Source organism: Globicephala melas, chromosome X (assembly GCF_963455315.2).
Source record: "Globicephala melas chromosome X, mGloMel1.2, whole genome shotgun sequence".
NCBI classification, from domain to species: Eukaryota; Metazoa; Chordata; class Mammalia; order Artiodactyla; family Delphinidae; genus Globicephala; species Globicephala melas.
Genome location: NC_083335.1, coordinates 73,643,323 through 73,657,244, shown reverse-complemented (window position 1 = coordinate 73,657,244; position 13,922 = coordinate 73,643,323). Strand labels below are relative to the sequence as shown.

General features: G+C 39.0%; 1 protein-coding gene across 1 annotated transcript in view; it reads left to right on the top strand.

Annotated features, from left to right (window-relative positions):
* Window positions 1–1,608: 1,608 nt before the first annotated feature.
* The window catches only part of EDA2R (ectodysplasin A2 receptor), a 171,483-nt gene continuing 159,169 nt past the window's right edge, over window positions 1,609–13,922 (top strand). Inside the window, exon 1 of the mRNA XM_060292733.1 lies at window positions 1,609–1,746. The gene's annotated coding sequence lies outside the window, so the exon portion shown is untranslated. The remainder of the gene's footprint in view (window positions 1,747–13,922) is intronic.

The following is a 13,922-nucleotide window of genomic DNA, read 5'->3' as shown; positions in this document are numbered from 1 at the left end:
ATTCTTCATCCCCACTTCCTGGGACCTCATTTGAGTCTTTATTATTTCTCACCTGGTCTTACTGTATATGGATTGGGACAAGTAGAGCATAGGTTGAGGTATAGGAAGTAATCTTGTTTGCCTGGAGCACCAGACTGATGACGAGTCAGGTTGGATAAGGGTCTTGATTGCCTGGTGAAAGAGTTCAGACTTAATCACGTAGGCAATAAAAAGTCCTGGAAGATTTTGGAACAAATAATAATATTGCAGAATTGTATTTTAAGGAAAATTCTCTTAATGGGAGAAAGACTAGGTATGGGAAACTAGTTAAAAGGCTTCCGCATAATCCAGGTAGAAGTGGTTAGTGCCTGACAAGGTACTGAAGAAGGAAGAACAGGATGAAAGAGATATTGCGGAGGCTGATGATATTTTGCAAATTAGTTTATTCATTCAGTATTCATTGAACACCTACTATATGCCTGGCATGGTGCCAGGTATTGGGGACACAGCAACATATAATCATTCATTCATTCAACAAGTATTTTTGAACAATTACAAAGTGTCTCACATTGTTCTGGGAGCTGGAGATACAACAGTGGTTCCTGTCTTCAAGGAGCTCACAGCCTAGACTGGGGGAAAGAAAACTAAACAGATAATTATGGTACTTTTTGACAATGTTGGGATGAAGATTAAATCAGCATCTAACCCATTTTGTTTTGGCAATAGGAGCCATGCCACCTAAACTGTGGTGTTTGTGAGTAAAAGAGCAAAGGTGGAGGTCAGAGAGGGAAGAAGAGACAAGATTGTGAAGGTCTTTAATGTCACAATATGGGATTTGAGCTTTCTCGTGGGCAAAAGGGAAGGATTAGGGGATTTAAAAAAGGGTGTGCAAACCTATTTTAGAGATGTTGCTCTGGGAATTAAGGTAAGGGGGGCCTAGTTTGGAAGTGTAAAGAAAAGAGAAGACTTAGAATCCTAACAGGTCACAAAAGGCTCATAAATTTCCTCCAATATTAATCAACCCTTTCAGTTTTATGGACTGAGACCCTAGAGAGGTCAAGTGAACTGATCACACAGATAATAAAGTGACAAAGTTTAAATCTGAAGTTCTGCCCTGATTCTCAGTCTAGTGCCTTGATTACTACTCCCTGGTTTTGAACTTAAGTGTGATCAGCAAAAAACGACTACAGGGATGGGCATAGCAAGTGTGAAGAGCAAGAAAATGAAAGATCAGAAGAGGAGGTGTTAAGCTGGGTTCTTGGGGGGACGGCTTTGTTTTTTCCACATTTTTAACTACAGAGTTTTGCAAACTTTACTACTAAAAACAGACAAAAGAACATCCCTTGGTCAGAAGGCCAAGAATGGTTAGTGGTAAGAGGGTTTGAGGGAGTGCGTGCTAAGGAAGCTTATTCTGTCTGAGAAGAAAACATGTGGTCCAATCCCTAAAGAACAGGTCAGAAAGCTGAGGTTTCTGCCTATTTGGCTAACCACAGGCTCCACCTCGAAAGATGTACTCCAGCGCCCTCTGCTGAATCCTAAAAGCTGGTCTCCCTAGCTATTGCTGACGCAGACAGTAGGAGAAGCCAAAATGGTGGCGACGCCCCCACGCGCCGTACTGTGGAGGATGACGGGAAGGATTCAGCAGCAATGACTGGAGGATGGACCCCGGGCGCTGGCCGCTGAGTTTGGGGTTTTGGACCACCAAGCTGTGACAACACCTTCTTGTGAAAGCGCTTTGGAAAATTTAAAGAGGTCTCTAAGCTACAGGTATGGCGATGTTGTTGTCATTACAGCAGACAGTCCAGTAGGCGGCGGTAGAGTGTAGCATGGGAGCCTCAGCTGATCCCTATTTATTTCTAGAACTGGGCTGTTATGACAAGATTTGAGGCTAAATTAGAGTTTAAGATTGGTGGAATTTAGACTTTAAAGGAAGGAGTTTTAATCTGAGATACCTATATGAGCCACATGGCAGGGATTTATGGCAGTGGTAAAGATCAGTTAGTGAGCTCCTTGAAATAGTATGTAAAAACATATATGTGTGAATTTCTGTGTATTTCGGGAGAGAGAGGGTCCAAAGCTTTCATCAGATTTTTCCAAAAGAGTTGGTGATCCTTCCTTTAAAAGATTAGGTTCTCCTAGGGGCAGGACAGGAATAAAGACGCAGACGTAAAGAATGGACTTGAAGAAATGGGCATGGGGAGGAGGAAGGGTAAGCTGGAACGAAGTAAGAGGGTGGCATGGACATATATACACTACCAAATGTAAAATAGATAGCTAGTGGGAAGCAACCACATAGCACAGGGAGATCAGCTCTGTGCTTTGTGACCACCTAGAGGGGTGGGATAGGGAGGGTGGGAGGGAGATGCAAGAGGGAGGAGATATGGGGATATATGTATATGTATAACTGATTCACTTTGTCATAAAGCAGAAACTAACACACCATTGTAAAGCAATTATACTCCAATAAAGATGTTAAAAAAAAAAACTGGCAGGTAGCATGTGCCGTTTTTGCCCTTCTCTCTGTTTGTAATATGGATGTAACAACTGGAGTTCCAGTAACCATGTTGTGACCTTAAGGATGAAATCCATGTGCTAAGGATAATGGAGTCACCATACCGGCCCTGAACAGCCTACTACTAGATCGTTTTTACGTGATGGAAAAATAAATGTCTATGTTATTTGAAACAAAAAAAGATTAGGTTCTAGGCCAAGGGTACCATACCATAATGATTATGTAAAACTTTAGAGCTAGACTCTCTGGTTTCACATCTTTACTAAGATCCCTAGCTGGATGACCTTAAGCAACCATCTTAACCTGTCTGTACTTCAGTTCCTCATCTGTAAAATGGGGGTAATACCAATGCCTACCTCTGAGGGTTGTTATAAAATGAGTTTATTAACTCAAATTTTTTATAATAAGCATACATTAACTAAAAATATTTTTATGGCTTCCCCAAGAGTTTAGTAACCCTTGGCAGCATTATAGTGTGTGTGTGTGTGTGTGTGTGTGTGTGTGTGTGTGTATATATAATATATACATATATATATGTATCATGTTATTACACTTTCAACATCCATTCTGTCCTTTGATCCTCCTTATGATTTTATGAGGTTGGTTTACACATAAAGAAAATTGAGACAGAGACAGGCTAAATAACATATATAAGGTTGTCCTGGTCAGTGACTGATTTGGGATTCTAGAACCAGGTCTGCCAGATTCTTGGCCTAGTGCTCTTTTCATTATGCCATGATGGACTTGTGCAAAAGACCTTATGGAAACGTGGGTTAAACCCTGACTGACTGACTAGAGTCAGTCTAACCCTGACTCTCATTTTAGAGTTGAGAAAAGAAATCCTCAGGTGGTTCTGTATCCAGCCTGGGCTTGAATACATGTGTCACGGAACAAATTGCATATTTGGCAACCCAATCTCATTTATAGAAGGGTAACTTCATTGTAATTTTTTTTTTGGGGGGGATTATAATCTGTTTTTTAATCTTTATTTTCTTCTTCATTTAGCAATACAATATAAATGTTATACATAATAATTTTTCATGTAGTACAAGCATGGATGTACATAACATTTAATGATTACCCTACTGATACATATTTAGATCGTTTCCAGTTTTTTTTTTTTAACATCTTTATTGGGGTATAATTACTTTACAATGGTGTGTTAGTTTCTGCTTTATAACAAAGTGAATCAGTTATACATATACATATGTTCCCATATGTCTTCCCTGTTGCGTCTCCCTCCCTCCCACCCTCCCTATCCCACCCCTCCAGGCTGTCACAAAGCACCGAGCCAATATCCCTGTTCCATGCGGCTGCTTCCCACTAGCTATCTACCTTACAAGGTTTGTTAGTGTGTATATGTCCATGACTCTCTCTCGCTCCGTCACAGCTCACCCTTCCCCCTCCCCATAACCTCAAGTCCGTTCTCTAGGAGGTCTGCATCTTTATTCCTGCCTTACCCCTAGGTTCTTCATGACATTTTTTTTCCTAAATTCCATATATATGTGTTAGCATACTGTATTTGTCTTTTTCTTTCTGACTTACTTCACTGTGGTAGACAACCCTCAGAATGGGAGAAAATATTTGCAAATGAAGCAACCGACAAAGGATTAATCTCCAAAATTTACAAGCAGCTCATGCAGCTCAACAACAAAAAAACAAACAACCCAATCCAAAAATGGGCAGAAGACCTAAATAGACATTTCTCCAAAGAAGATATACAGACTGCCAACAAACACATGAAAGAATGCTCAACATCATTAATCATTAGAGAAATGCAAATCAAAACTACAATGAGATATCATCTCACACCAGTCAGAATGGCCATCATCAAAAAATCTAGAAACAATAAATGCTGGAGAGGGTGTGGAGAAAAGGGAACCCTCTTGCACTGTTGGTGGGAATGTGAATTGGTTCAGCCACTATGGAGAACAGTATGGAGGTTCCTTAAAAAACTACAAATAGAACTACCATATGACCCAGCAATCCCACTACTGGGCATATACCCTGAGAAAACCGAAATTCAAAAAGAGTCATGTACCAAAATGTTCATCGCAGCTCTATTTACAATAGCCTGGAGATGGAAACAACCTAAGTGCCCATCATCAGATGAATGGATAAAGAAGATGTGGCACATATATACAATGGAATATTACTCAGCCATAAAAAGAAACGAAATTGAGCTATTTGTAATGAGGTGGATAGACCTAGAGTCTGTCATACACAGTGAAGTACTTCATTGTAATTTGACCTATTAACATTCAGACTTGTGCAGGTTTCTCACGTGTTAAAGGAAAACCAGAAGTTTTCCTTGACACTGGTCTCTCTCCAGCTATCACCTCCTTCCCTTCTCTTCTCAGCAGGCTTCAAGAAAAGGGCTGTTTATTCAGGATTTCACTTTCTGCTTCACCTATCAACTCACGTCCCTAAGCATTCTATCAGTGTCCTTCTCATTGGCAAAGCTAGTAGACACTCTTTTGACCCTTATGCTACGTTTTTGGGTTTTTTTCGGTACGCGGGCCTCTCACTGTTGTGGCCTCTCCCGTTGCGGAGCACAGGCTCCGGACGCACAGGCTCAGCGGCCATGGCTCACGGGCCCAGCCACTCCGCGGCATGTGGGATCTTCCCAAACTGGGGCACGAACCCGTGTCCCCTGCATTGGCAGGCGGACTCTCAACCACTGCACCAACAGGGAAGCCCCCTTTATGCTACTTTTAACCCTGTTGACCTATAAGGTACCATACTGTTCTCATTTTTCTTTAGCTTCTCTGTCCTTTCCTTATCCATTTTCTTCTATGGTCTATTTTCCTCTGTCTAATCCTTATTTACAAAGATATGTCCTTGGCCTTCTCTCTTTCTTATGTCACATTCATTCCCTGGATAATCTCATCCCCTCACTCAGTTTCAACACCTGGAGCTAATGGCTATTAAATTTATGTCCACATCCCAGGCTCTTTTCCCCAACTCCACACTCATATATCAAACTGCCTACCATATATTTCACAAGCAACTCCAACTCATTCTTCTAAAACCAAATTAATCATTTTACCCTTGCCTCGTATCTGAAGTGCTACCATCCAACTTAGTCACCAAAGCCAGAAACCTGGCTATAATTTTTGATTCCTCTTTCTACCTTAACTCTTTTTCTTTTTCTTTTTTTTTTTTTTTTTTTTTTTTGCGGTACACGGGCCTCTCACTGCTGTGGCCTCTCCCATTGCGTAGCACAGGCTCCGGATGCGCAGGCTCAGTGGCCATGGCTCACGGGCCCAGCCTCTCCGCAGCATGTGGGATCTTCCCAGACTGGGGCACGAACCCGTGTCCCCTGCATCAGCAGGCAGACTCTCAACCACTGCGCCACCAGGGAAGCCCTACCTTAACTCTTATATATCATCAATTTATCCATTCATTTAACAAATACTGAGTACCTACTTTGTTCCCAGCATTATGCTATGTGATGAGGATGTAGCATCTAGATCAGTCCCTAGCAAAGCCCCTGCCTTCATGCAACTTTCATTCAAGTACCAAGCTCAGTATTAAGCTGTGATTCACATACTAAATTAATCAAAATTTTAAATTTTGAAAATGAGAATAATAATGTGCTATGAGAGCACATAATCTGGGATCATGTAAGAATTCCCTGAGGAGGTGATGTTTGAGTTGAAGGATGAGGAATGAATAGGAATTAATTAGGTAAAGAGAGGGAAGAGAGTATGGGCAGAGGAGAGAGCATGTGTACAAAGCCCTGAGGCGGTGAGGAGGGTGATGTATTTGAGGATCAAAAATAAGACCAGTGTGTAGTTGGCATGTAGAGAAACACAGGACAGAGTGTCATGAGACAAGGTTGGAGAGGTGGGCAGGAGCTTTATAGGCCACAGAAAGAATTTGGACTTTTTCTTGAGATTAATGAGAAGCTATTAAAGAGTTTTCATCAGGGAAATGACATGGCCAAATCTGGGTTTTGAAAAGATCACTCTGCCTGCTGAATAGCATATCAGAAGATTGGGGAGGCAAGTTAGGATGCTTTTGAGGTAAATGAGGCAAGAGAGGTGGTGGCTTCTATTGGATTTGTGACAGTAAGGGTCAGAGAGAGGAGTATATTAAGGGATTAATTAAGATGTAAAAGTAATAGGACATAGAGACAGATTAGATATGAGGGTAGGAGGTGGCGAGGTAGAGAGAAGTCCCAGGTTCCTAGTTTTTATCTTGAACAACTAAGTAAATGGTGGTATCATTTTCTGAGTTTGGAATACTACAAAGATAAACAAATTTGGGGTGCAAATAGATGATTTTAGATATCATAACTTAATTGGAAACATTTTTTACTTTCTTGGTGATACATAAAATAATAATGCCTCTTGCAATGGATGACATTAATTTTAGTTAAATTTTCTTGATGAAACCAAGAACATGGTTGAGATCACCCAGGAGAATACAGACTCAGAAAAAAAGGGAGCAGAGGCCTGAGACTTGAGGATTTCTAATGTTTAAATATCCAGGAGAGGGATATGAACTGGTAAAAAGACAGAGAAAGAACAGGAAGGGGATGTGAAATCCCTGTTTTATTTTCTTTTTTAAAAACTAATTGATTACTTAATTAATTATTTTAGAGCATAGTTGATTTACAATATTATATTAGTCTTAGGTGTCCAACATAGTGATTCAATATTTTTATAAATTACACTCATTTAAAGTTATTATAAAATATTGGCTATATTCCCCATGCTGTACAATATATCCTTGTATCTTATTTATTTTATACATAGCAGTTTGTACCTCTTAATACCCTACCCCTGTCTTGCCCCTCCCTGCTTCTGTTTCCCTACTGGTAGCCACTCATTTGTTCTCTATATCTGAGTCTATTTCTGTTGTTTATTCATTCACTTTGGTTTTTAGATTCCACATATAAGTAATAACATATAGTTTTTGTCTTTCTCTGCATATCATATTACACTAATACACTATGCACTGTACCTTCCAGATCCATCCATGTTTTTGCAAATGGCAAGATTTCACTCTTTTTTACAGCTGAGTAATATTCCATTGTATATATGTATACACCTTCTTTATCCATTCATCTGTTGATGGACACTTAGATTGCTTCCATATATTGGCTAGTGTAAAGAATGCTGCTATGACCATTGGGGTGCATATATCTTTTCAAACTAGTGTTTTTGTTTTCTTTGACCATATACTCAGACATGGAATTACTGGATCATTTGGTAGTTCTATTTTTAGGTTTTTGAGGAATCTCCATACTGTTTTCCACAGTGGCTGTACCAATTTACATTCCCACTACTAGGGTTCCCTTTTCTCCACATCCCCACCCAAATTTGTTATTTGTGGTATTTTTGATGATAGTCATTCTGACAGTTGTGAGATGATACCTCATTTTGGTTTTAATTTGCAATTCCCTGATTATTACTGACTTTGAGAATCTTTCCATGTGCCTGTTGACCATCCGTATGTCTTTTTTGGAAATATGTCTATTCAGGTCTTCTTCCCATTTTGAAATCAGGTTGTTTGGGTTTTTTTAGATTGAGTTATATGAGCCATTTATATATTTTATATATTAATCCCTTATTGGACATATCACTTGCAAATGCTTTTCCCATTCAGTAGGTTGTCTTTTTGTTTTGTTGATGGTTTCCTTTGCTGAGCAAAGGCTTTTAAGTTTAATTATGTCCCATTTGTTTATTTTTGTTTGTCTTTATCTTTGCATGAAGAGACAGATCCAAAAAATATTGTTGTGTCTTATGTAAAAGAGTGTTATGCTTATATTTTCTTCTAGTTTTATGGTTTTCAGTCATACATTTATGTCGTTAGTCCATTCTGAGCTTGCATTTGTATATAGTGTGAGAAAATGTTCTAACTTCATTATTTTTCATGTAACTGTTCAGTTTTCCCAGCACCACTTACTGAAGACACTGTGTTTTCCCCATTTTATGTTTTTGCCTCCTTTGTTGTAGACTAATTGACAATAAGTGCATGGGTTTATTTCTGGGCTCTCTATTCTTTTCCATTGATCTATGTGTCCATTTTTGTGCCAGTACCATGCTGTTTTGATTACTGTAGCTTTGTAGTCTGTCTGAAATCAGGGAGCATGATACTTCCAACTTTGCTCTTTTTTCTCAAGATTGATTTGGCTATTTGGGATCTTTTGTGGTTCCATGTTAATTTTAGTATTATTTGTTCTAGTTCTGTGAAAAATGTCATGGGTATTTTGATAGGGATTTTATTAAATCTGTAGATTGCTTTGGGTAGTATGGCTCTTTTAACATTATTAATCCTTGCAATCCATGAACATGGGTTATCTTCATAGTTTTATAGTTTTCAGAATATGGGTCTTTTTTATTCCTAGTTTATTATTTTTGATACAATTTAAGTAGGATTGTTTTCTTGCTTTCTCTTTCTGATAGTTCATGCTAGTGTATAGACAAGCAATGTATTTCTATGTATTAATCTTGTATCCTACATCTTTACTGAATTCATATATTACTTTTAATAGTTTTTTTGGTGGAGACTTCATGGCTTTCTATACATAGTATCATGTCATCTACAAACAGTGACAGTTTTACTTATTTTCTTCCACTTTGAATCCCATTTATTTCTTATTCTTGTCTGATTGCTGTGGCTAGGGCTTGCAGTATTTTGTTAAATAGAAGTGGTGAGGTGCACATCCTTGTCTCATTCTTGATTTTAGACGAAAAGCTTTCAGCTTTTCAATACTGAGTATGATGTAAGCTGTGGGTTTGTTATAAATGCCCTTTATTATGTTGAGTTGTGTTCCCTCTATAACACATTCATTCAGAATTTTTATTATAAATGGATGTTGAATTTTGTCAAATGCTTTTACTCTATTAGGGTGATCATGTGATTTTTATCCTTCCTTTGGTTAATGTGGTATAACAAATGGATTGATTTGTGGATAATGAACCATATTTACATCCCTGGAATAAAACCCACTTAATCGTGGTGTATGACCCTTTGTATATATTGTTGAATTTGGTTTGCTAATATTTTGTTGAAGATTTTTGCATTCATATTCATCAGGGATCTTGACATGTAATATTTTTCTATTTGTAGTGTCTTTGTTTTCAGATCAGGGTAATGGTGGCCTCATAGAATGAGTTTGTGAGTTTTTCCTCCTCTTTCATTTTTTGGAATAGTTTGAAAAGGATAGATATTCACTCTTCTTTATATGTTTGGTAGAATTCCCCTGTGAAGCTGTCCAGTGTAGTGATCAGTCTGTTCAGATTATCTATTTCTTCCTGATTCAGTTTTGGGTGTTGTATGTTTCTAGGAATTTATCCGTTTCTTCTAGGTTGCCCAATTTGTTGGCATACACCTGTTTGTAGTATTCTCTTAAGATTATATTTCTCTGATAATGGTTATTATTTCTCCTCTTTCTTTTTTTAGTTTATTTATTTGGGTCCTCTCTTTTTATCTTAATGAGACTGATGAAGGCTTATCTATTTTGTTTATATTTTTAAAAACACTCTTGGTTTCATTGACCTTTTCTATTTTTTTGTCTCATTTATTTCCTCTCTGATATTTATTATCTTTTTTTCCTTCTGCTGACATTGGGCTTTGTTTGTTCTTCTTTTTTCTAATTCCTTTAAATGGTAGATGGTAGGTTAGTTGTTTCCTTGAGAGTTTTCTCATTTCTTGAGGTATGCCTGTATTGCTATAAACTTCCCTTTTAGAAATGAATTTACTGTGTCCCATAGATTTTGGAAAGTTTTGTTTTTATTTTAATTTGTCTTGAGGTATTTACTTATTTCCTCTTTAATTTCTCCATTGACCCATTGGCTTTTTAGTTGCCTATTTAGTCTCCACATGTTTGTGTTTTTCCCATTTTTCTTCTCATAATTGATTATTTTCATAATGTTGTGTTCAGAAAAGTTTTTTGGTATAATTTCTGTTCTCTTAAATTTGTTAAGACTTGTTTTATGGCCTAACATGTGATCTCTCCTGGAGAATGTTCCATGTGCACTTGAAGAGAATGTGTATTCTTCTGTTTTTGGATGGAATGTCCTGTAGATATCTAGTAAGTCCAGTTGGTCTAATGTATCATTTAAGGCCACTCTTTCCTTAATGATTTTCTGTCTGGATGATCTATCTCTTGATGTCAGTGGGGTGTCATAGTCTCCCACTATTACTGTATTATTGTCAATTTCTCCCTTTATATCTGTTAATATTTGCTTTATATATTTAGGTTCTCCTATATTAGATGCATATATGTTAATGAATGCTATAGTCTCTTTTTGTAGTGATCCCTTTATCATTATATAATGCCCTTCTTTGTGTTTTGTTATAGACTTTAAAAAAAGTCTTCTTTTTCTGAGATGAGTATTACTACCCCAGGTTTCTTGTCATTTCCATTTGCATGGAATATTATTCTCTCTCCTCTCACTGTGTGTGTCTTCATCTCTGAAGTGAGTCTTCTGTAAGCAGCATATATATATGGGTCTTGTGTTTTTATCCATTCAGACATTCTGTGTCTTTTGATTGGACCATTTAGTCCTTTTACATTTAAAGTAATGATTGGTAGGTATGTACTTATTGCCATTTAGTTACTTGTTTTCTGGTTGTTTTTGTAGTTCTCTGTTCTTTTCCTCTTTTTTTAGTTTAGTCCCTTGTGGTTTGATGATTTTCTCTAGTGGTATGCTGTATTCCTTTCTCTCCAGTTTTTGCATATATATTGTAGAATTTTGGTTTTTGGTTACCATGGTGTTCGTATATATTGAACCATAACTATATATACTTGTTTTAAACTGATAATCATTTAAGTTCAAACACATTATAAAAGCTCCACATTTTTTATTCCATTCCCCCACATTTTGTGTTTTTGATGCTGTATTTTACATCGTCATGTCTATCTCTTAACTGTTTATTATAATTACAGCTGCTTTTACAATTTTTATCTTTTAATCTAATTTATTTAAGTGGTTGATCCACAACCTTTACTATATATTTGCCTTTACTAATTGGATTTTTCATTTCCTATAAATTCTTCTTGTTGTAGCCTTTTCTTTTCCACTTGAAGAAGACCTTTTAACACTTATTGTAAGATCAGTTCAGTATTGATGAATTCTTTTAGTTTTTGCTAGTTGAGAAGTTCTCCAATCTCTCCTTCAATTCTGAATGGTAACCTTGCTGGGTAGAGTATCCTAGGCTGTAGGTTTTTCCCTTTCAGCTTTTTAAATATATAATGCCACTCCTTTCTGGCCTGCAAAATTTCTGCAGAAAAATCAGCTGATAGTTTTACGGAGTTCCTTTGTACGTGACTCTTTTTCTCTTGTTGCCTTTAGAATTCTCTCTTTATCTTTAACTTTCCACTTTAATTATGATTTGTCTTGGTGTGAGTCTCTTTGGGTTCATTCTTGTTTGGGGAACTCTATGCTTCCTATACCTGGATATCTGTTTCCTTCTTCAGGTTCATGAAGTTCTTAGGCATAATTTTATCAAATACATTGTCTATCCTTTTCTCTCTTTTTTCCTTTGTGACCCCTATAATGTGAACATTAGTATGTTTTTATGTTGTCTCAGAGGTTTCTTCGACTGTCCTCATTTTTTAAAAGTTTTCTTCTTTCTGTTCTGATTGGGTGATTTCTATTATTCTATGTTCCAGATCACTTATATGTTCTTCTATATCCCCTAGTCTACTGTTAGTTTCTTCTTGTGTATGTTTCATTTCAGTTATTGTATTCTTCAGCTCTGATTGGTTCTTTTTTATATTTTCTATTTCCTTGTTAAAATTCTCACTGTATTTATTCTTTTCCCAAGTTCAGTTAGCATTCTTATTACTAATGCTTTAATCTTTATCTGGTAAATTATCTCTTCTTTTAGTAGGGTTTTCATGATTTTTTTCATGTCTTTTATTTTGTTTGTTTGAAATACATTTCTCTGTCTTCTCATTTTGCTTAATTTTATCTGTCTTTATGAAAGTAGGTGAAACAGTTACTTATCATGAGTTTGAAGGGATGTCCTTGTGTGAGAGTGTCCCTGTGCAGTCAGCATGTACCCAGTGGCTTTGGTGGGAGAGCCGGATCTGAGTGAACACAGGTCAGGTCATCACCCAGGGTTTGCTGGCAGTTACCACCTTGGTGGGAGGTAGGGATGGAGATGGAGGGACTAGATCCAGAGTCAGGTATGAGCCAGGGCTTCTCCTGTGTTCAATGGCAGTCACTGTCCTATATGAGGTGGATTTGTAGACCAAGATGCTGGAGCAGAAGCCCTGAGGTCTGAGTCCAAGCTGGTTCCATTCCCCCTAAGTGTAGGTTCCCTCCCCTCCCCCTCTGAAAAGGCACCTCTTCCCTATTGTAGAGCAGCACTAGAGCAAGAGGGGTTGGGGTAGGTGGGCAGTGTGGGTCAGGCTGGGACAGTTCAGAAAAACCAGTTAAAGCCCCAGGTAGTTTCCAGTCCACTGTTGCCATGTGCCAGCAAGGGCCTCCCTCTCGGCATTCATAGGCAGGGTCAGGTCCAAGCTGGCTCCACTTTCTCCAAGTGCATGCACTCCCCCCACCCCACAATGGCACTTCCACCTCAGTGGGGAGCAGTGCTGGAGCAAGAAGGAACAGAGTGGGTGCCTGATGTGAGTGGGGCATTCTATGGGACAGTCTTGGCAAGCTATTCAAAGCCCCAGGCAACTCTCAATCTCCTGCCTCTGCGTGCACCCTGGCAATGGCCACTCTGGCCCTGTTCAGAGGCAAGACCAGGTCTGAGTGCACTCTCCTCGGCAATGGCATCTTCACCCCAATGGCGAGTGGTGCCAGAGCCAGGGGGCTGGACCCAGCAGCTGGCATGGGCCAGGGCCTGTGCTGGGATGATCCAGGCTAGTCGGTCAGAGCCCCAGGCAGTTTTCAATCTGCTGCCTCTGCATGTGTACTGGTAATGACTGCCCTCACCCTGTTCAGAGGCAGGGTGAGGTCCAAGCTGGCTATGTTCTCTCTAAATGTGCACTCTCTCCTTGGCGATGGCAGCCTTCACCTTTATGGAGAGCTGTGAGGGAGCAAGAGGGGCTGGAGCAGGCACTCAGTGCAGGCTGAGGTGTTTTCTGGGGCAGTCATGGGAAAGTGGCTAGAGCCCCAGATGTTTTCACTCTGCTTCCTCTCCCTTGTTCCTGGGAGTAAGCAAGTGTGTGCATGTGCTCTTCACAAATGGAGTCTTGGTTTCTTACAGCCCTCCTGTAAGTCCCACTGGTTTTCAAGCCAGCTAAGGGGACTGATTTTCCATTGTTGGACTCCAGGGCAGAGGTGCCCAATATGTGGCTCTAACCCCTCTTTCCTCAGGGAAGATCCCTGAGCCCATGATATCCCCCTCCTCTTCTGTGTCCACTGCTAGGGGTGTGGGTCCCTACCTGATTGCATCTCTTCCCTTACTTCCTGACTCTGTGTGGATTTTTCTTTATAGCTGTGGTTGTAGAAGACCC